At 36.9% G+C, this 24,237-nt stretch overlaps 2 long non-coding RNA genes across 4 annotated transcripts; both read right to left on the bottom strand.

Moving 5' to 3' along the window:
- Positions 1 to 773: 773 nt before the first annotated feature.
- On the bottom strand, positions 774 to 2,137 carry LOC119765634. 2 transcript variants are annotated; one of them, XR_005276866.1, is made up of 4 exons: positions 2,073 to 2,137; positions 1,404 to 1,502; positions 1,200 to 1,344; positions 774 to 1,016 (listed from the first exon to the last, which is right to left on the bottom strand). It is a non-coding gene; the product is annotated as an uncharacterized LOC119765634 (long non-coding RNA). The 2 variants fall into 2 exon arrangements; XR_005276867.1 differs by lacking the exon at positions 2,073 to 2,137 and adding an exon at positions 1,668 to 1,702.
- Positions 2,138 to 5,688: 3,551 nt separating this feature from the next.
- On the bottom strand, positions 5,689 to 6,934 carry LOC119765660. Of its 2 annotated transcripts, none has more exons than XR_005276886.1 (4): positions 6,870 to 6,934; positions 6,201 to 6,299; positions 5,997 to 6,141; positions 5,689 to 5,808 (listed from the first exon to the last, which is right to left on the bottom strand). It is a non-coding gene; the product is annotated as an uncharacterized LOC119765660 (long non-coding RNA). The 2 variants fall into 2 exon arrangements; XR_005276887.1 differs by lacking the exon at positions 6,870 to 6,934 and adding an exon at positions 6,465 to 6,499.
- Between the last annotated feature and the right edge of the window lie 17,303 nt (positions 6,935 to 24,237).

Below are 24,237 nucleotides of genomic sequence, written 5' to 3'. Positions count from 1 at the left end.
TGAGGGAAACCGTTTTCCCCGCTTGCTCGAGCTGCATGATGTGGTTTCGTACATCGAACCAAGGAATCGGTGTAGTTCCCTGGAGACTTCTGTTGTGCAGGCTGCTTAAGCTGCTCAAACTGTCCGACAGAATCAGGAACTCTCTACCCGGGTGTTGCGCGATGTGCTGCACTGCTTGCCGAATCGCCAGCAGTTCGGCCAAAAATACTGATACAGTTTTAGGTAGCTTGATCTGCTTCACGATCTGGAAACTTCCATCCACTACTGCGTAGCCACAGCCGTCTTCATCTTTCGATCCGTCCGTAGCAAATACGATGGAATTTTGGTACTTCTGCGAGATGATGCCTTCGACGATTCTGGGAATCCTTGAGACCGGTTCTCCTCGAATAGCGCTTTGGACGGAAAAATCAATCGGAATGGTTCTTTGCCTTATCGCAGCAGGGTACGAGAAACATGGCAGCGTTTGTATTGTTGTTAGATAACCCGTGTGTGATCGAAACTGAAGAATCATTTTCCGGATGAACGATGGAGGCAGTTCTCCGATGAACATCAATTTTTCAAGGATTTTCGGAATTTTGAGCTAGAAAACATTAATTTTGCTTTGGTCAAATAGCTTATTTATTTTTTTCATTTTATTTGATATATATATTATATTTTTGTCTGAATTGTCCTAATGATAAATGGATTTTAAATTCAAACATGATGGAGAGTTTGCGGGATTCTAAATTGGCAACAAATTAAACTGAAGAGAAAATAACACAAAAAATCTTAGAATAAACTAATACAGAAGAAAAACACAGTTCAGGGAGGTATCCGCTGTGGTAGAGTTGACCAAAGCTGTACACCACGATCAGCTCCATCTCCGTCATTCTTTGGAAATTGTTGGTCGGATGGAGGGGTCCCAGAGGTTACTTCAGCAGCCGGTTCTGAAGATTGTTCTGAAGGAAAACGGCGCAGTCGTGCAACGTCGGATAACCGAGAGTTCATCTGGTGATCTTGTTGTTCTTGAGTTCAACCTGAAAAAGAAAACAAACTAAATGAAAAAAATGGTAATAAATAAACATGCAACATTTGAAGGAGCAGTACGACATCGCTCTTACGGCCTTTCTTTTCATGTGTTGAAATGGGAAGAAGGCCGTAAGAGCAATTTCGTACCGTCCCTTTCAAATGTTGCTCCAGAATACAACTTGTTATCATACAAACAAAAACATGCTGCGAAATGCTCCACTTTCTCCGAAGAAATCCACGCGATTCTGTTTCCAGGTTCCCTGTTAAAGTTGGCTTGATCATTTCAGAAATGTCTGGATCGTGGTTTTGGCCGAATGGAAGTTCAATTCGATCGATCTGAAACAGAAAAACAGAAGTAAACAATGGAAATGATAAACCTGGAATTGCAAAATAACCTATTGCCCTAATCCGTTATGCACTGAAGTTGAATCAAACCAATTAAAATCGATTTGGTCTGCAAAAGTAATCTTTTCCTCAGTTTGAAATAGCAGCATCTGTAAATAAATACAAAAATAGAGTTGTGTTGCAAAGAAATCTCAAAAAAATATATAACAAGGCGCGAATTCGTCTAGTATTCCGGTCATATTATCAAGCTTAACAATGTAATTGGTTCAATGTTGAAGTGTAAACAAAGAATCTAGCCCTCAGTTGATGTTTACCTTAGGAACGAACAAGATAGACTCTTTGTTTACACATTGACATTAGCCAAATTACATTCTTTTGTTAGATATTTACCTTTTTGACAACAGTTTGCTCACGGCACGGCAAAGACACCGAACATTTAGTCAGAAAAAGTAATTATGATCGGATTCCTAGATGAATTTAGATGTAAACAAAATGAATTCTGCATCCTAAATCGGTGATAAAGTGAGCGTAAACTTTATAAAAAAGATTGGTAATTGTAATGTAAACATAGGTAAACATCACCTGGCGTGAGCAGCAAGTAGATTTTGTTTACATTCCAATGTTTTGCTGACATTTACTAGATTTTGCAGAATTATTTCTTTTTTGTTTACATCTGAAATTCGCTTCACCTACAAAGTAATTTAAAGATTAATAGTTACCGCTTTCGTCAATTTGGGCCAGTTTTCAAAATTGTGTAGCTCCTTCGACCAAGCGCAACCCTTTTACTTTTTTTTTTTTTTGTTCGATGCCACTATCCACTGCGACCAGGAATTAGATCTATTGCGGACTTGCAATTCTATTTATAGAATCACAAAGGCTTCTTCTGTTATTAGGCAGATTGGACACGCACACACGCTATTGTTGAGTGAGTGTGTCGAGCGAACCACTGCCGTAACTTCGCCGCCGAAGAGGTTTGAATGTTTTTTCAATCCTCTTTGGCTCTGCCTTTTCCACTCTGTACTGTCCAAATGTATCGCTAGAACCGAAGTGCACATTTACGTTTTACTTATACCCAGCTAGCCCTTAAATTCTGGTTACTGAAAAACTCGTCCCTTCAAAGCACTTTTTGCGATCGGGCCGTGGAGCTCTGCAGGGCAATTATACAGAGAACAGTTGGTCCTTATACATGTGAAGAGTACAGGGGAAAGGATGTGCCGAGCCATGTGGGTTTGAAACCACGACCTTCCGCTCATAAAGCGAAACCTGTAACCATTAGGTTTTACGCCGACTCGGTTTTGAGGTTAGAAATTTGACAGCTTGGCTGCACTGTTTACATTTTTTGCACGTGTGTCTCTGTAAAAATGTGTGTGCGTGTGCGCTCGTGACGTCACGCTGTAAAACCTAATTAGGAGCTCGGCCCTTTTACTTGCAAGCGCTTTTCTTTTTACTTGCACATCGCGCATCGCGTTTGTTTTGACGTTTCTGCGCGCGGGGCCATTCACACATTACGTATGGAAAATGAAATAATTCAGAAATTTATATATCGTGCTTGCCATTTCATTAGGGCACATAACTTTTTTAGACAAGAGTGTGTCCCTTTCACACCTTATGTAAACTATAATAATATTGCCCTTTTGAAATGTTAGGCTCCATATATTTATATTTTAATTTTTTTTAATTGGGTGCTAAAGCCCTATGTCAATTTTTATCGACAACGTTAAAAAACACGATCAAAAACCATTTCTGATCACTTTTTTTCATTTTAATGCAAAAAAAAATTTGACAAGACAACATTTTTTCGATGGATCAACTTTGGTCCCCTTCGAACGAGCTGTCAAGTAGGGCCTTTTCTGTCAAGAAGGACCGCGAGGTTAATTTTTCATAATTGATTTAAAAATCCATTTTAAACTCTTTGTAGTCGTACAAAGGGTTATTGTACTCAGAAAAATCAAGCAAAACAATGTAAAAGGGTCAAAGCCGAAGTGTAAACAAAGAGTCTGTCCTGCTCGTTCTTAATGTAAACATCCACTGACGTAAGCAGGACAGACTGTTTGTTTACACTTCGGCTTAGGCCCATTTACAATGTTTTGCTTGCAATAAGCTTTATCGCTGTAAACAATAAATTTGCAATCTATGCTTCATTTTATGACCCAATTCAGAAATTTAATTACAAAGCATAAATTTCACCATTTTTTTTAATAGGACTTAGACGTAAAGTGTGAGGGGATATACTCAATATTTACATTTGTTTAAAAGACTTAATCAAAACAAGTCCAGAATTGTGCTACAAAAAGTTAATCATTATGTGCCAAATATATGCATATGATTTAATGTACCTAATTAAACATTTCAATTATCACTATAAATTCAGCAAACGAATATGATAGGATCCAAATATTTATTTTGCGGATTTTGTATTCTAACCATCTTTTGTAAACAAAGCCGTTTTTATCGGTTTTTGATCAACTAACGAATGCTCAGTTTAAAAAATAAGGTCGTATTTTATTTAACTAACACTTAAACTCCCATGCTCGCGAAAAAGTCGGAAGTCCAACTTTGACAAGCTGTATCTCGGCTCCCCCTGGACGGATTTTCAAAATTCAAAATGCAAAAGATGCGGACAGATGTCTAGATAATTTTCCTTTTTTGAAAAGTCAAAAAAATATGCATTTACCCTAAGTTATGTAAGAATCAATGAAACAACTTTTTTTTCAAAAAAGTCGGAAGTCGATTTTGATCAGCTATATCTTCGCTCCTTGAGGGCGGATTTTCAAAATTCAGAAAGCCAAAGATAGGGACAGATGTCCAAATGATATTCCTTGTATGAAAAGTCAAAAATAGAGCCATTTACTATAAGTTCTGGGCGAACCAATAAAGAAACTTTTTTTCAACTCGTTTCATACGATTTGTCTTGACAGAAGATTGAAATATTATGTGATAATATTTATTAGATTCATATCACAGTGAAAGTGTAAACTTATTCATGATACTCAAGACCAATTCTGGACCGATGCGGCCACTTTGAGACCGGTTCCAGGTTCCTCGGTGAAACCCGGTGTACGGGAACATATAGTGTTTTTCGGGGAATATATTTTTCCTGCCGGTATAAGTATCCTAGTATAGAATTTTCGAAATCAAACTCATCCATGATGCTCAAGACCACTCTTGGAACGATCTGGCCACTTTGGGACCGGTTCCAGGTTCCCTGGTATAACCCGGAGTACGGGAAGATAAGAGATTATTCGTGGAATATTTTTTTTCCTGCCAGTATGACTATCCTAGTACATAATTTTCGAAATCAAACTCATTCATGATACTGAAGACCAATTCTGGACCGATGTGGCCACTTTGGAACCGGTTCCAGGGTCCCCGGAGAAATCCGGAGTACGGGAAGAATTGGTGTTGTTCGGGGAATATATTTTCCCTGCCAGTATGAGTATCTTAGTACAGAATTTTCGAAATCAAACTTATTCATGATACTCAAGAACAATTCTGGAACGATCTGGCCACTTTGGAACCGGTTCCAGGTTCCCGGAGAAATCCGGAGTACGGGAACATATGGTGTTGTTCGAGGAATATTTTTTTCCTGCCAGTATGAGTATCCTAGAAATCAAACTTATTCATGATACTCAAGATCAATTCTGGACCGATGCGGCCACTTTGAGACCGGTTCCAGGTTCCACAGTGAATCCCGGAGTACGGGAACATATGGTGTTGTTCGGGGAATTATTTTTTTCCTGACAGTATGAGTATCCTAATATAGAATGAAATTTCATTCATGATCTAGGGGGTGTACAGAGTCAAAGTATTTACTGTTCGTCAATATATTCACGCAGAAATCAACATACTAGTTAATTTATTGACGCAAAGTTGCAGCAGCAGGGTACGAGAAACATGGCAGCGTTTGTATTGTTGTTAGATAACCCGTGTGTGATCGAAACTGAAGAATCATTTTCCGGATGAACGATGGAGGCAGTTCTCCGATGAACATCAATTTTTCAAGGATTTTCGGAATTTTGAGCTAGAAAACATTAATTTTGCTTTGGTCAAATAGCTTATTTATTTTTTTCATTTTATTTGATATATATATTATATTTTTGTCTGAATTGTCCTAATGATAAATGGATTTTAAATTCAAACATGATGGAGAGTTTGCAGGATTCTAAATTGGCAACAAATTAAACTGAAGAGAAAATAACACAAAAAATCTTAGAATAAACTAATACAGAAGAAAAACACAGTTCAGGAGGTATCCGCTGTGGTAGAGTTGACCAAAGCTGTACACCACGATCAGCTCCATCTCCGTCATTCTTTGGAAATTGTTGGTCGGATGGAGGGTCCCAGAGGTTACTTCAGCAGCCGGTTCTGAAGATTGTTCTGAAGGAAAACGGCGCAGTCGTGCAACGTCGGATAACCGAGAGTTCATCTGGTGATCTTGTTGTTCTTGAGTTCAACCTGAAAAAAAGAAAACAAACTAAATGAAAAAAAAATGGTAATAAATAAACATGCAACATTTGAAGGGAGCAGTACGACATCGCTCTTACGGCCTTTCTTTTCATGTGTTGAAATGGGAAGAAGGCCGTAAGAGCAATTTCGTACCGTCCCTTTCAAATGTTGCTCCAGAATACAACTTGTTATCATACAAACAAAAACATGCTGCGAAATGCTCCACTTTCTCCGAAGAAATCCACGCGATTCTGTTTCCAGGTTCCCTGTTAAAGTTGGCTTGATCATTTCAGAAATGTCTGGATCGTGGTTTTGGCCGAATGGAAGTTCAATTCGATCGATCTGAAACAGAAAAACAGAAGTAAACAATGGAAATGATAAACCTGGAATTGCAAAATAACCTATTGCCCTAATCCGTTATGCACTGAAGTTGAATCAAACCAATTAAAATCGATTTGGTCTGCAAAAGTAATCTTTTCCTCAGTTTGAAATAGCAGCATCTGTAAATAAATACAAAAATAGAGTTGTGTTGCAAAGAAATCTCAAAAAAATATATAACAAGGCGCGAATTCGTCTAGTATTCCGGTCATATTATCAAGCTTAACAATGTAATTGGTTCAATGTTGAAGTGTAAACAAAGAATCTAGCCCTCAGTTGATGTTTACCTTAGGAACGAACAAGATAGACTCTTTGTTTACACATTGACATTAGCCAAATTACATTCTTTTGTTAGATATTTACCTTTTTGACAACAGTTTGCTCACGGCACGGCAAAGACACCGAACATTTAGTCAGAAAAAGTAATTATGATCGGATTCCTAGATGAATTTAGATGTAAACAAAATGAATTCTGCATCCTAAATCGGTGATAAAGTGAGCGTAAACTTTATAAAAAAGATTGGTAATTGTAATGTAAACATAGGTAAACATCACCTGGCGTGAGCAGCAAGTAGATTTTGTTTACATTCCAATGTTTTGCTGACATTTACTAGATTTTGCAGAATTATTTCTTTTTTGTTTACATCTGAAATTCGCTTCACCTACAAAGTAATTTAAAGATTAATAGTTACCGCTTTCGTCAATTTGGGCCAGTTTTCAAAATTGTGTAGCTCCTTCGACCAAGCGCAACCCTTTTACTTTTTTTTTGTTCGATGCCACTATCCACTGCGACCAGGAATTAGATCTATTGCGGACTTGCAATTCTATTTATAGAATCACAAAGGCTTCTTCTGTTATTAGGCAGATTGGACACGCACACACGCTATTGTTGAGTGAGTGTGTCGAGCGAACCACTGCCGTAACTTCGCCGCCGAAGAGGTTTGAATGTTTTTTCAATCCTCTTTGGCTCTGCCTTTTCCACTCTGTACTGTCCAAATGTATCGCTAGAACCGAAGTGCACATTTACGTTTTACTTATACCCAGCTAGCCCTTAAATTCTGGTTACTGAAAAACTCGTCCCTTCAAAGCACTTTTTGCGATCGGGCCGTGGAGCTCTGCAGGGCAATTATACAGAGAACAGTTGGTCCTTATACATGTGAAGAGTACAGGGGAAAGGATGTGCCGAGCCATGTGGGTTTGAAACCACGACCTTCCGCTCATAAAGCGAAACCTGTAACCATTAGGAGCTCGGCCCTTTTACTTGCAAGCGCTTTTCTTTTTACTTGCACATCGCGCATCGCGTTTGTTTTGACGTTTCTGCGCGCGGGGCCATTCACACATTACGTATGGAAAATGAAATAATTCAGAAATTTATATATCGTGCTTGCCATTTCATTAGGGCACATAACTTTTTTAGACAAGAGTGTGTCCCTTTCACACCTTATGTAAACTATAATAATATTGCCCTTTTGAAATGTTAGGCTCCATATATTTATATTTTAATTTTTTTTAATTGGGTGCTAAAGCCCTATGTCAATTTTTATCGACAACGTTAAAAAACACGATCAAAAACCATTTCTGATCACTTTTTTTCATTTTAATGCAAAAAAAAATTTGACAAGACAACATTTTTTCGATGGATCAACTTTGGTCCCCTTCGAACGAGCTGTCAAGTAGGGCCTTTTCTGTCAAGAAGGACCGCGAGGTTAATTTTTCATAATTGATTTAAAAATCCATTTTAAACTCTTTGTAGTCGTACAAAGGGTTATTGTACTCAGAAAAATCAAGCAAAACAATGTAAAAGGGTCAAAGCCGAAGTGTAAACAAAGAGTCTGTCCTGCTCGTTCTTAATGTAAACATCCACTGACGTAAGCAGGACAGACTGTTTGTTTACACTTCGGCTTAGGCCCATTTACAATGTTTTGCTTGCAATAAGCTTTATCGCTGTAAACAATAATATTAGCAATCTATGCTTCATTTTATGATCCAATTCAGAAATTTAATTACAAAGCATAAATTTCTCCATTTTTTTTAATAGGACTTAGACGTAAAGTGTGAGGGGATATACTCAATATTTACATTTGTTTAAAAGACTTAATCAAAACAAGTCCAGAATTGTGCTACAAAAAGTTAATCATTATGTGCCAAATATATGCATATGATTTAATGTACCTAATTAAACATTTCAATTATCACTATAAATTCAGCAAACGAATATGATAGGATCCAAATATTTATTTTGCGGATTTTGTATTCTAACCATCTTTTGTAAACAAAGCCGTTTTTATCGGTTTTTGATCAACTAACGAATGCTCAGTTTAAAAAATAAGGTCGTATTTTATTTAACTAACACTTAAACTCCCATGCTCGCGAAAAAGTCGGAAGTCCAACTTTGACAAGCTGTATCTCGGCTCCCCCTGGACGGATTTTCAAAATTCAAAATGCAAAAGATGCGGACAGATGTCTAGATAATTTTCCTTTTTTGAAAAGTCAAAAAAATATGCATTTACCCTAAGTTATGTAAGAATCAATGAAACAACTTTTTTTCAAAAAAGTCGGAAGTCGATTTTGATCAGCTATATCTTCGCTCCTTGAGGGCGGATTTTCAAAATTCAGAAAGCCAAAGATAGGGACAGATGTCCAAATGATATTCCTTGTATGAAAAGTCAAAAATAGAGCCATTTACTATAAGTTCTGGGCGAACCAATAAAGAAACTTTTTTTCAACTCGTTTCATACGATTTGTCTTGACAGAAGATTGAAATATTATGTGATAATATTTATTAGATTCATATCACAGTGAAAGTGTAAACTTATTCATGATACTCAAGACCAATTCTGGACCGATGCGGCCACTTTGAGACCGGTTCCAGGTTCCTCGGTGAAACCCGGTGTACGGGAACATATAGTGTTTTTCGGGAATATATTTTCCTGCCGGTATAAGTATCCTAGTATAGAATTTTCGAAATCAAACTCATCCATGATGCTCAAGACCACTCTTGGAACGATCTGGCCACTTTGGGACCGGTTCCAGGTTCCCTGGTATAACCCGGAGTACGGGAAGATAAGAGATTATTCGTGGAATATTTTTTTTTCCTGCCAGTATGACTATCCTAGTACATAATTTTCGAAATCAAACTCATTCATTATACTGAAGACCAATTCTGGACCGATGTGGCCACTTTGGAACCGGTTCCAGGGTCCCCGGAGAAATCCGGAGTACGGGAAGAATTGGTGTTGTTCGGGGAATATATTTTCCCTGCCAGTATGAGTATCTTAGTACAGAATTTTCGAAATCAAACTTATTCATGATACTCAAGAACAATTCTGGAACGATCTGGCCACTTTGGAACCGGTTCCAGGTTCCCCGGAAATCCAGTACGGGAACATATGGTGTTGTTCGAGGAATATTTTTCCTGCCAGTATGAGTATCCTAGAAATCAAACTTATTCATGATACTCAAGATCAATTCTGGACCGATGCGGCCACTTTGAGACCGGTTCCAGGTTCCACAGTGAATCCCGGAGTACGGGAACATATGGTGTTGTTCGGGAATTATTTTTTCCTGACAGTATGAGTATCCTAATATAGAATGAAATTTCATTCATGATCTAGGGGGTGTACAGAGTCAAAGTATTTACTGTTCGTCAATATATTCACGCAGAAATCAACATACTAGTTAATTTATTGACGCAAAGTTGAGCTGGCGTTCCTACCGTGTAATTTTGACCTCGGTTAAATTTGACAGCTTACATTTACTAAACAAAAACAACGCAACATGTTCGACGTCAACGCCAACAACCAGTGGCCTGATTTTCTGTAGTTTCTGTTCCGGTGTGCGAGTGCCCTGACCTGCCAGCTGCAGGAATCGGCGCTGCGGGCCCGCCGTTCGATCCGGAGATGCGCTTTCTATTCGGTTGTACAACAGGGAAGATGCTGCATCTTCCTTGTTGTGCAACAGAATAGAAGCCGGACGTGGAGGACGGTTGGCGCCATTTGGAGAATGCCCTGGCGATGGTGCGGAAAGCAAGTGTCCTCATTTGTTCCGCTGGTGCTACAAATGATGACCGGCCTGGATAACGACGAGGTGCAGGGCAATGTGAACAGCAGAACTTTGGAAGCCGCACAGCCGGACTCGAGGACAACACGGAGAAAAAAGAGTTCCCAAAATCGTGAACAAGCGTTCATGAAAATGGGAACCTCGAACAAAGTGTTCAAATGCCATGGTACGATTTTGAAAAACGTACCATGAAATTTGAACACTTTGTTCGTGGTTCCCATTTTCATGAACGCTTGTTCACGATTTTGAACTCTTTTATCCGTGAAGGCGTTGGCTTGCAAAATGTTGATTTGCTACGCCCGTGAGCTAAAGAATGGTTTTGCAAACCACGACGAAAAGGTGGTCCGTGTAATGATGCCCATGTTTAAGTTCTACTTCCACGACAGAGTCCGTACAACTGCGAGCGAATCTCTGGACGTAAAATCCAACTTCTCCATTCACTAAGCAAGTGCATCGAAACTCTTGGCGCCATGGTTTCTCGAAGGAAGCGATGGACGAAGTGCTCGCTCCTCAGCTCGGCAATTTTCGTAGCTCCAGCTTGGGCTTCAGGACCTTCAAATCTTCGTGCCTGAAGGGAAATTATCTTGACACAGTACCAGCTACCGTCACTCGACTTCCTTCATCTCTAAGTTAGTAAAGAACTCGTTGCTCGTTGACAGAACGTCCAGCAGCATGTCGATCTCCGGTGTCCAGCAAGAGTTCTACACGCACAGGCAGTTTGCCCAGAAGTGTTCTTCTTGATGTTCAATCTTCGCAAGTGTCACTTCTTCTCGAATCTATCACAGGTTTTACGTAATCCCCTCTATTATCGCTTGCTCTCGAGTACCAGATTCCTTACCCACTATATTATCACCCGCTATTGCTTTCTCTCTAGCGAATCTCCTTCTCCCGGTTCAACAAAACCGAGTCCGGAACATTCCCAGATCTGAAAAGAAGACGGTGTAGCCAACAGTTCTGTGAGTTTTTTTGGCCGTATTCTGGATCGAATCCACCGTTGCGACCAAAAACCCGGTGAAAATTGTTTCTCTGTTTCATTTCGAACTTGTTTTGTTTTGATTTTGATGACATTTTGACTGGCCACGCTTCTTAGCTCATGGTGGGATTTCGTCAATATATTAACGAAATGTCGATGCGTTGACCAATTATCTTAGTATATTGATAATGTATTAACCTATCTGTCCGACCCCTAGTTCATGATACTCAACACCATTCTTCGAACGATCTGGCCACTTTGGGACCGGAACCTGGAACCGGTTCCAAAGTGACCAGATCTTTCAAGTGGTCTTGAGCATCATGGATGAGTTTGATTTTGAAAATGTTGTACTAGGATACTCATACTGGTAGGAAAAATATATTCCACGAACAACACCAATTCTTCCCATACTCCGGATTTCTCCGGGTAACCTGGAACCGGTTCCAAAGTGGCCAGGTCGTTCCTAGGTTGGTCTTGAGTATCATGAATGAGTTTGATTTTGCATACTTGCAGGAAAAAAATATTCCCCGAACAACACCAATTCTTTCCGTACTCCGGATTTCTCTGGAGAACCTGGAACCGGTTCCAAAGTGGCCTGATCGTTCCAAGAATGGTCTTCAGCATCATGAATGAGTTTGATTTCGAAAATTCTGTACTAGGATACTCATGCTGGCAGGAAAAATATATTCCCCGAACAACACCAATTCTTCCCGTACTCCAGATTTCTCCGGGGACCCTGGAACCGGTTCCAAAGTGGCCACATCGGTCCAGAATTGGTCTTCAGTATCATGAATGAGTTTGATTTCGAAAATTATGTACTAAGATACTCATACTGGCAGGGAAATATATTCCCGAACAACACCAATTCTTCCCGTACTCCGGATTTCTCCGGGGACCCTGGAACCGGTTCCAAAGTGGCCACATCGGTCCAGAATTGGTCTTCAGTATCATGAATGAGTTTGATTTCGAAAATTATGTACTAAGATACTCATACTGGCAGGAAAATATATTCCCGAACAACACCAATTCTTCCCGTACTCCGGATTTCTCCGGGGACCCTGGAACCGGTTCCAAAGTGGCCACATCGGTCCAGAATTGGTCTTCAGTATCATGAATGAGTTTGATTTCGAAAATTATGTACTAAGATACTCATACTGGCAGGGAAATATATTCCCGAACAACACCAATTCTTCCCGTACTCCGGATTTCTCCGGGGACCCTGGAACCGGTTCCAAAGTGGCCACATCGGTCCAGAATTGGTCTTCAGTATCATGAATGAGTTTGATTTCGAAAATTATGTACTAAGATACTCATACTGGCAGGAAAATATATTCCCGAACAACACCAATTCTTCCCGTACTCCAGATTTCTCCGGGGACCCTGGAACCGGTTCCAAAGTGGCCACATCGGTCCAGAATTGGTCTTCAGTATCATGAATGAGTTTGATTTCGATAATTATGTACTAAGATACTCATACTGGCAGGGAAAATATATTCCCCGAACAACACCAATTCTTCCCGTACTCCGGATTTCTCCGGGGACCCTGAAACCGGTTCCAAAGTGGCCACATCGGTCCAGAATTGGTCTTCAGTATCATGAATGAGTTTGATTTCGAAAATTCTGTACTAAGATACTCATACTGGCAGGAAAAATATATTCCCCGAACAACACCAATTCTTCCCGTACTCCGGATTTCTCCGGGAACCCTGGAACCGGTTCCAAAGTGGCCACATCGGTCCAGAATTGGTCTTCAGTATCATGAATGAGTTTGATTTCGAAAATTATGTACTAAGATACTCATACTGGCAGGAAAAATATATTCCCCGAACAACACCAATTCTTCCCGTACTCCGGATTTCTCCGGGGACCCTGGAACCGGTTCCAAAGTGGCCACATCGGTCCAGAATTGGTCTTCAGTATCATGAATGAGTTTGATTTCGAAAATTATGTACTAAGATACTCATACTGGCAGGAAAATATATTCCCGAACAACACCAATTCTTCCCGTACTCCAGATTTCTCCGGGGACCCTGGAACCGGTCCCAAAGTGGCCACATCGGTCCAGAATTGGTCTTCAGTATCATGAATGAGTTTGATTTCGATAATTATGTACTAGGATAGTCATACTGGCAGGAAAATATATTCCCCGAACAACACCAATTCTTCCCGTACTCCAGATTTCTCCGGGGACCCTGGAACCGGTTGCAAAGTGGCCACATCGGTCCAGAATTGGTCTTCAGTATCATGAATGAGTTTGATTTCGAAAATTATGTACTAAGATACTCATACTGGCAGGGAAAATATATTCCCCGAACAACACCAATTCTTCCCGTACTCCGGATTTCTCCGGGGACCCTGGAACCGGTTGCAAAGTGGCCACATCGGTCCAGAATTGGTCTTCAGTATCATGAATGAGTTTGATTTCGAAAATTCTGTACTAAGATACTCATACTGGCAGGGAAAATATATTCCCCGAACAACACCAATTCTTCCCGTACTCCAGATTTCTCCGGGGACCCTGGAACCGGTTCCAAAGTGGCCACATCGGTCCAGAATTGGTCTTCAGTATCATGAATGAGTTTGATTTCGAAAATTATGTACTAAGATACTCATACTGGCAGGGAAAATATATTCCCCGAACAACACCAATTCTTCCCGTACTCCGGATTTCTCCGGGGACCCTGGAAACGGTTCCAAAGTGGCCACATCGGTCCAGAATTGGTCTTCAATATCATGAATGAGTTTGATTTCGAAAATTATGTACTAAGATACTCATACTGGCAGGAAAATATATTCCCGAACAACACCAATTCTTCCCGTACTCCGGATTTCTCCGGTGTATCGCGCCGTCCACCCGATATTTTTCAAACACTGGAATTTCTTTTTGATTTAGAGTGAAAAACGCGGGCACGATCATTTTCTTAACTTTTTATTGAAAAAGTTTAACGAGTTACAAAGTCAAACACCAAAACTGACACTAAACTACTGAACTGAGAACACTGGGATTACCGTGAATTAACTGAGGGCAAAATTTGAACTACATACTGTGACTAACTTAACACCGAACTGAACTCCGAACTGAACTACATACTGAATACTGAACCCCGATCGAGATTTTCGATCGTCTTTTATAGTGTCCTCTTCGTTCATTTGAGGACTTTGAAGATCCCCATAATTCCTGGAATCCTTTGGGTTCGGATTTCTTGCCGAGACCCTCTGACCAATCAATTAGCGGGTGAGGTAATTATCCCCTCCATGTCCTAATTGATTGGTTAACGAGTCAAAACCCGAAGTGTCGCATATTGTCTTTCTTCTCCCTTTCTCTATCTCTCTCTCTCCCTCTGGCATAAGTACGTAGATTAGATTCGATCTCCTATCGGCTCGCGCATGGGCCATCTGTTTTTGCGCGTGTGAAAACCCGAACGCACAAACGACTTCGCCTCAGCCGGCCCTTCGTTTGATCTTGAAAAGAGAACTGTGAAGTTATGCTAACTGGGCCAAGTTCCCCTGGGGGTAAGTTGGCTGTAGACTAATTATGATTTGAGCGACTTCACGGTTCTCTTTAATTTCATCACTGGATGAAATCTCCTCATCACGGATCAAAGTCCAATCGCACATTATTGCGTCGGGGATTTCATCTAAGGTGAAAAGATGTGGGTCGCTACATACCCCACACTTCCCAGCTAGATGTTCATCTAGAATAGGTGATCATCTACTGTCAGTTGCTTGTTGGTTTCAAGGATGGTTCGATATAATGTTTCTTAGGATGCAATGTTTCGTTTCTTTGTGATCTTATTTTTCTGTTAACAACTTGTGTTACGATAGAGTGAGTTTCTTCTGTTCTACAATTAGGAAGTGGAGAGAGATTTATCAAATAGCTAAACATTTTTTTTTCTATGCTTGGTGTTTTGATATTGGTAATTTTTGTGTACCGCTCGTAGGCTGCTTCGTCTGATGTCCGTGTACCTCCGCAGTGAGTAACTCGTCTTCTGGGAGTGCCTTGCAAACTCTTTGGCAGGTGTGGAGATGATGACCATAGTTGGTTTCGCGTTGTTGGCCTCTCATTCTTCATTTTGGTGTATCTTCTTTGGTTTGTTTGCATAGTTCACTTATTTACTATTTTTATTTATTTTTTTATTATGCATACCAGTTTAGTTGTAATAATGAATGTTTTTTGTCTTTTATTTTTCCGCGACAGACGGAAGTTATAAATGTGAGTTTGATCTGAATTAAGTACTTTGGTTTATCTTATTGTGCTTCAACTTGTGCAATGCTTAGCTTCTAAATATGTTGATTATCATTTTTGATTACACAAATTTTTTATTGCATTCTTTTTTTTTCTTCAGCGTTATTTTTTTTTGTATGCTTCTCATGTCTTAGCACTTAGTCATCAGAAACCTTGATCCGAGACTTGTTTTCTACTCATGTTCGTGGCCTTTTATTTCTTAAATGTTCATAATTTTATGATCATTTTATTGGCTACTTTTGGTTATGAGGAAATTGTGCATTTTCGTTCTGAGAGTTTTGCATATTTTAGTTCGCTGAAAATGAGAAACATATTTGCATTCGCATTGACACTGCAAAAGTATTAAGCTTTTATGATTAGATTTATGTTATAAGATCAAACTCGTACTTATAACCTCTTAATTTTGGTAGTATATTTTTACTGACAATTACAAACATGGAATAATTTTCAACTGAACTGTGGCATTAAAGAAATGTAAATATCCTTAGAAAAACTGATTATAAGTAGTTATTGTTTAATATATATTTTAAATGAACATAATTTTTATTACGAGATAAAAGTTGTCTTTTTACATTTTTTTTTCTTCTTAGTTTTTTTTTATTCATATTTTTTTATAATCTGATTACATTTTTTTTTGCGAATGTTCATTTTGCGTGTAACTTGGCACATGTAAGTTATAATAATGGTTGAACATATATTCGAATCGATTACCTGTAATACAATTGCAAATTTTATAATGTTTTTGTTTTCATTGTTTGATTTATTTGAGTATTACAATATTTGGTTTGATCTAGCTTCTTTGAATGTATCATTTCAGAAAGGTTTAATAATATAATATTTTGAATGAACTTCGTCGAGTACAAATAAATTTCCGTTTGTGATTCTTTGTATATAATTGTTTAAAATTTTCCATTATATTTTTTTTTTGTTTTTTTTTCAACACATTGTGATCAAGTTTGATATATAACGCATAATTGAAAATTATTTTATAATACATATAAGACAATTTTATATTGTTTGAAGGCAATGTTATTTTATGGTTAGTATGTTAATCATCTTATTGAGCATGAGCATGAGCATGAGCATGAGAGATCACCCATGGTTGCCCCTCCGTTGCTGAACAGAACCGTAATATCCTTTCAGCACTACTGATTATATTCTTCGACGATCTAGTGGTGTTTCCCTTATCAACAGCATGTATGAATGCGCTGAAAAGATAAAACACCATGATTGCTAAAGCTAGATCAGTTGCGAATAGGTAACAGTCATTGGCCACCAACGGCGCCCGCCATGTCAGTTTGTAGATCTCGATTTTAAGGGACGGGAATGTTAGTTAGCGCAGGTTGCTACTAGGGCAGCTGATTTACTCTGTGCTTACACCCCACGAGCGCCAGGAACCTGAAAACTTGTTAGTAGGATAGGTTGTTTGGTCAGGATTCATCATAGAAGATGATGATGCGACCCAAAATCATAGTGTTTGTTGAAAGGTATTATATTTTATTCTCAAGGCAAACAATCGGATGCTGCGGATGAGACATTTCCCGTTTATTGGCTGTTAACTTTTAATTGAAATGGTTTAATCTTAGACAGCCGGCTGTGGAAAGATAGAACCAAAATTATTTGTAATTAAATGATGAAGAATTTAACAGTGTACATTTTGATTGAGCTGTTTTTATGAGTTTTACATGATTGATGTTTAGTAGAGTACTGATTAACGAAGCGAACGACGAGTTACGATGTTTATCGAGCTGAAATTGTATGATAAGATTTTGTTGTTGTTGCACACCGACGACGAACGCGAAAAAAAAAAAACCTTGCGACCCGACGGAAGGGCATCGCAAATCAGACTGGCTCAATTGTCATCGATGACAACCAGAGCCAGCCGCACCTTAACACACATACACGCACGCGAAAAAACCGAAAAACACACCGACGACGAACGCGAAAAAACACTGCGAACCGACGGAAAGGCATCGCAAATCAGACTGCGGAAATGAAGAGAAAGAAAACAACATAAAAAAAATAAATAAATAAAACCTAATCACATCAAACCAATCACCCCATGCACACAAAGAGCGACACAAAAGAGACGAAAATTATCACGAAGAAACAGGACTGCGCGTCCACCGAAGCACTGCACTTCTGATGGCATTATTCAATTATTATGCCCAATCACCCCATGCACACAAAGAGCGACACAAAAGAGACGAAAATTATCACGAAGAAACAGGACTGCGCGTCCCCAGAAGCACCGCACTTCTCAGTTAGTATGTTAATCATCTTATTAGTTCAAAAGTTCTTTTTTCATGCAAAATTAATATGTTATTTTAATGTTTGTTAAAATTCTGTTTGTTAATATTTTATGTTTGTCCTGATAGTTTTATTTAATTTTGTTGATTTCTCTCGCCTCATCGTCTTTATCTTCGTAGATTTCATCTCATCCTTTTCGCCTTCTTCTGAGGAGTTGTCGCTAGATTCGTTCGATAAAATAGTAACCGCTGTGTCCTTTGATTCCTCGTCAGATTCTCTAATTGCATCCGTTAGTAAGTTCTGGTTGTTAATTGTTAGTTTATTATGATCGCTATTGTTGTCCGCCTGAAAAGCATTAGTAGCATGCGGATCTTCTGAAGATGTGTCAGTGTAAATGTAAATGTCAAACTGAAACGTATAACTATGTTTCGTTAAAAACCGATTTCAATTTACGATTAGTCCATATATTGGCTGTTCAATGCATCATTTATATATTTAAAAACGTTTTAATTCAATCGCGACAAATTCGAGAGGGAATCCATCACATTTAACATTTATATTTGTTAAGTTGAAAGTAATTACTTGTAGATTGAAATCGTTTTTAAATCGAGAAAAATTTTCCCGTATTGTGGTTGCGCACATTCTGCAAAAACTTAGTTTATTGAAAATGCGCAACCTCTCTTTTAGAAGCCATAATTTGTCGAAGTCAAAGTCCTGTCTTTACACTGAAAAAAATGCTATTAACTGTAGAATGTATCCGGATTTTGTTTATACAAAATCTTATCTTCCCCTTTCCTTTCGAAGGTGGGACTGAATCTGTTGCAAAGAAAAATAGTTATTAATAAATGCAGCAAAAAATGTGTTTTATACTACCAAGCTTGATTCTCTATTTAATAACATACTCTTTTTGAAACATGCTGGGGCGCGCTTCCCTTGTCCATACATCAACAATCAATAAATAGCAGTCAATCAATTCGTACATTCTTGTTAGACCTTTTTGTGGTTATGCTCGGCTTATCATTTTTTCTTATTAGTTTGTTGTCACGTTAGTTAGATATCGTTTAGTAATTATTATCGTTTTCATCTACGTATTTTTATTTTCTGTTCCATCCATTTCCGTAAAGTTTTGATTAATAGTTTTAATTTCCTGCATTTTAAATTCTTGGATATTTCACCTAAATGAAGTTTTTTTTTTAATATTAATTTCTCCTTTGAATTGAGACATTTATTTTTACAAAATTATTTTATCTTTATGAAATATATTTAATATTTCAATTAGTGTTTAAATTCCAATTTTAACATTTTTTTTATGTACAATAATTAGTTTAAATCTTAACGATTATTTATTAACAATAGTTTATGTGCGAACTGGCCAGTTCTATATACATTTTAAATATTAAAACCGTGTAATTTGAAACTATCGTGCTATGAGAAGAATATAATGTGGATTTGATAGAAGAATGTTGATATCTTCTAATATTTTGTTTATGCAGTATAATGCTTCGCGTTTCATATTATCAGTAGAATTTTCATTCAAAATTATTTCCTGCAGCATCGCGATTGTGTTTAGATAATTATTTTTTTCTTCAGTTATTTGATCAGCAACTTGTTATTCAATTGTAATGCGACCATCATTTTTTCGTTGGAGCATTGTTTTCTTGGTATTCCATTTTATATATTGCTTAGATTAGACAATAAATTTTGTCTATATGCTTTCTTAAAATTGAGATCCGGATCCGTTATTTATTTTTTCTGAAATTCAAAATAGATATCAGATATTATTGTCATACTTGGAAAACTTTTTATTGTTTTATAATTTTATTGAATAAACAAAATTTCTTTTTTATTGAATTATAAATATTTGATCAATATCCTTTTTCCATCCACAATTCTTTGAAAGTATTTATTTTTGAGCGTTACTTGGCGCTTAAATTTGTTTACAATTTTTTTCTTGTTGTGTATACTTCATTGATCTTGGTTCATTTTAGATTGAATTATTTATTTATTTTTTATCTCTTTTAATGGCCATTTATTCATGTTTTCCAAAAACAGTACCAGAATGCGAAACATTACCAACTTTCAATTGATTTTGTTTTTCTTTCCTTGAGACAAAAACACATTCTTGAGTCTGTTTGATTTTTTTTTTGAAGCTCAATTGGAATTGCTTAAGGAAAATGTTAGCACAAAACTATTCAGAATACTTTAAACTGAATAGTCCCCTCTACATCCGATGGCTTCGTTCTAGCCTTTCTTTTTCGTTTGTGAGGAGGCGCGTATAAATCTTCAAAGCATTTAATCCAATTTAGCCAGAAAAATATCTATTTGGAGGTCAAGAATTATATTTCCATCCGTTATCTATCTAAAAATATCAATGCTTTCCTATGATTCGCATTCCAGCCCTATGGATTGGAAAAAAAATATTAACGGTGTTTTAAATCAACCGAAAAATGAACACAAGAAATACCAAATATTCGTATAAAGATTAGATGCTTGGATCTTTAATAAACCTTGCTTCTTTTCGATTTTCTTATTATTATTTTTTTTTGTTTAAATTTCACAAATTGAAGTTACTAGTCATAAAATTTCTTCAATCTATTGCTGTGAATCTTCTCTAATTTTGTTCCATTTTTGATGATTGTTGTTTGCTCCCTTGGAATATCAACAACTTCGTAAGGTCCTCTCCAAAGACTTTGGAGTTTCTTCCCTACTCCTGAAGGAATAGATTGCACAATAACTAAATCTCCCCACATGGGTTGCCATTCGTTGGAATGCCGGTCGTAAATAATTTTTCTTTTATTTTTAGAAATTATCAAATTTTGTTTTGCTTTTTCGTGAATGCCTTTAAGAGTTGCTCTAAGTTCGGCGATATAATCGTCGTATGTTAAACTATCATTTTTGTCTGCAAAAATGGATGTAGGAATTCTAGCTGCTCTTCCATACAATAATTCAAACGGTGAGTAACCGGTTGATGAATTTATCGTTGAATTATATTCAAACGTAAAAAACGGTAACAATGAGTCCCAAGACTCAGGATTACCTAAAATAAATTGTCGAAGATATATTTTCAATTCTCGGTTTGATCTTTCAACCAAGTTAGCTTGAGGGTGATATGCACTAGAGATCCTAAATAGGGAGACTGGACGAAGTGAATTTGACGTACCCAAACAGACGCGAGTTTGACGTATCCAAACGAGCATTTGCCTTTACGCCCAGCAAAACTTATCAGTGTTGCCAAGCTCAAAACATACGTTGCCATGATCGATTTAGCAAGCTTAGACCAGTTTAGGGTCTCTAATATGCACTAGTGCAGATCTTTTTAATCTTCAAGAGCTTGCAAACATTCTTCATGAGGCTGCTCATAAAATTTGCACCTTGATCGGTTACCACCTCCAAAGGGCAACCGTATCTGCAAATAAAATAATCGACAAATGTTTTTGCTACAGTTTCACTTTCTTGATCTGGCATCGCGGCAACCGTTAAAAACCTTGTTAGATCATCTTGTATGACAAGACCATATCTATTATTATCTTCAGATTGTACAAGAATTATAATATCCATATAAATTTTCTGAAAAGGTTTCGATGAAGTTGTTGTTATTTTCATCGGTATTTTATTTGTCGGCCATATTTTATTCTTTTGACATGATTCGCATTGACGCACATAATTTTCAACGTCTCTTTTCATGTTATCCCATTTAAAAAGTGGGCTTATTCTTTTAAGCATTCTTTTTCCACCAACATGACCTCCCAAAGGAGCATCATGGAATTCTTTCAATATCGTTTCCCTATCTTCTACCTTGACAAAAATTCTTTCCTCTTCAGACGCATATAATGTGAAAAACTTTTCAAATTTGTTTGCGAAAAATCTCAAAATATTGATTTCCAGAAAACGTTGTAAGTTTCTGAAAGAAATTATTTGTATGTTTTCTGCGGATTTCGCAAAATTCGGACATTTTTTGAAACCTTCTAAAATCCATCGAAAAGTTCTTCTATATTAATAGTCGAACGTTTGGAACCTTTTGGAACCATTTAAAATTATACCCCATATTTTATGCATGGGAAATGAAAAAGTTTTTCCGTCTAAATAATCTTTCATCCCGTGTGGTAAATCGATCAATTGACTCAATTCTTTAAAAGCAGTTTTACTGTTGATTATTACAAACGTTCCATCTATTGAATCAAAATCAATCATTGTTTTTGAAAATTTAAGTAATTTAAAATCTAACTCATCATTGTTTTGAGCATCGAAAAATCGTCCAAGCTAAATTGTTTACTCGAAACATCAATTGTCTTATCTTCAATATCCATTGCTTGCAAAGAATCAATGGTTGTATTGAAATCTTCACCATCATCATCATGAAATAACTTGTTAGTTTGATTTTTATTATCATCAATCGATTTATTGTGATTAGAATTGTTAATAATATTATTTGGAGAATTTGTTTGTTGGCGTCTTTGTTGTCTAGTCACAACAGCTACAATGTTATTACTTAAATTTTCTGAAATCTTTTCAGTGTTATGAATTTTAATTTCTTCGTGTTGCATTCGAGATAAAAAGTCTGCAACAATATTTTCTTTCCCTTGTTTATATCTAATTTCACACCCAATGCCTTGGATTTTTAATCTTAATTTGGAAAGAGTAGGAGAAGTTTCTTTTAGTCTCCATAATGCAATTAACGGCCTGTGGTCCGTATAAACAATGAAATGTTGGTTGAATATATAATGCTTAAAATATTCAATCGCCCATACAATTGCGAGAAGTTCCTTTTCAATTATAAAGTATCTCTTCTCTGAATGACTTAATGCTCTACTAGCAAATGCTATTGGGTGATCATTTGTTTTTTCATTTGATAGTACAGCTCCGATTGCATAGTCACTTGCGTCGGTTGTAATAACAAAAATATCTTTGAAATTTGGTCGAACTAAAATTGGTTCTGAAATTAAACAATTTTTCAGAACATTAAACGCATCTTCACATTCTTTTGTCCAAATAAATTTCGTATCTTTCTTAAGAAGATTATTCAAATGTTTTCTTTTATCCGCCATATTTGGAATAAATTTTCCATAAAAATTTACTGTTCCTAAAAACGACCGAACATCTCGTATTGTTTGTGGACGTTTCATATTTTTGATTGTTTTAATATTCTCATCTGTAGGCCTTATACCGTTTTCATCAATTATGTGTCCAAGGTACTTAATTTCTTTTTTAAGAAAATTGCATTTTTCTGGTTCAACTTTTAAATTATTTTTGCTCAAAGCTTCCAAAATTTTGCATAAATTTAAATTATGTTCTTCTATTGTTGTACCAAAAACAACTATATCATCTAAATACACAAACGCTTTTACTGGTTGTATTTCATATAAAATAGTATTCATTAGCTTTTGGAATGTTGAAGGGCTATTTTTAAGACCCATCGGCATTCTTGTAAATTCATAATGTCCTTTTGATGTCGAAAATGCAGTTTTTGCAGCATCTCGAGAATCAATCGGAATTTGATAAAATCCCGATTTAAGATCAATTGAAGAGAAAAATTTGCTATTACCAATGTTGTCTAAAATTTCATTAATTAACGGTATTGGATACACAAATGGTTTTGTAATTAAGTTAAGCGCTCGAAAATCTACTACAATTCTGTAGCGCTTGTTTCCATTTGCATCACATTTTTTGGTACGCACAAAACTGGTGCATTCCAAGGACTTTTACTTGGCTTAATAATGCCCAATTTTAACATTTCTGCCATTTGCTCATCAATATGGCTTTTTGTGGACTCTGGCATTCTATATTGCCTTTTGTTTATAGGTATATTAGTTGTTGTTTCAATTTCGTGCATAGCCGCTCTTGAATATGTTAATTCGTCACCTTCCAGAAAAATATATGATTAAATTTCTGTATAATTGATTTTATATCTCTATAAGATCCATTTGTTAGATGGTCTAATTTGATAATATTCAGTAGCTGTTCCATTCTCTCACAACCTCTAACCTTTTAAATTGTTTATATTCGATTACGTCGCAATCACGATCAGTATCTAAATCGAGTTCTTGTGATGTCACCTCTTCTTGTTACTCAGTATCTAAGAAAGGCGCTTCATTGTAATTATTTATTGGTTGTTCAGCTTCTTTCACTTCATTTCTTCGATTTTGGTAAAAACGAGGATTATTTTCGTAACAATTTGCAATAGTGTTGGTTTTTCTATCATGGACATTTTCATTATCCTTCGTGTTGTTGCACGTTTTAGAACTAAAATTCAAAATTTTCACTTATAAATAAAGTATGCTTTTTAAGAAAACCTGCACCAATAATACCAGGCACAGGTAAATTTTTCATGACACTGAATTTAGTTATAAAGATTGTGTTTCCCACTAATAAATGTACCATAACTGTACCAATCGAATGAGTAACACTTTCTGAAATTGTTGAAAGAGTAACTTTTTCATGGTTATTAAAAACTGAATAACCCATTGAGTTTAAAACGTTTTTCCTAATTAAGTTCGTGCATGCTCCTGTGTCTAGTAAAAATTTTACTTTATGA

The sequence above is a fragment of the Culex quinquefasciatus genome, chromosome 1, assembly GCF_015732765.1.
Source record: "Culex quinquefasciatus strain JHB chromosome 1, VPISU_Cqui_1.0_pri_paternal, whole genome shotgun sequence".
In the NCBI taxonomy this organism is placed as follows: Eukaryota; Metazoa; Arthropoda; class Insecta; order Diptera; family Culicidae; genus Culex; species Culex quinquefasciatus.
This window is presented reverse-complemented; position numbering and strand designations above follow the sequence as displayed.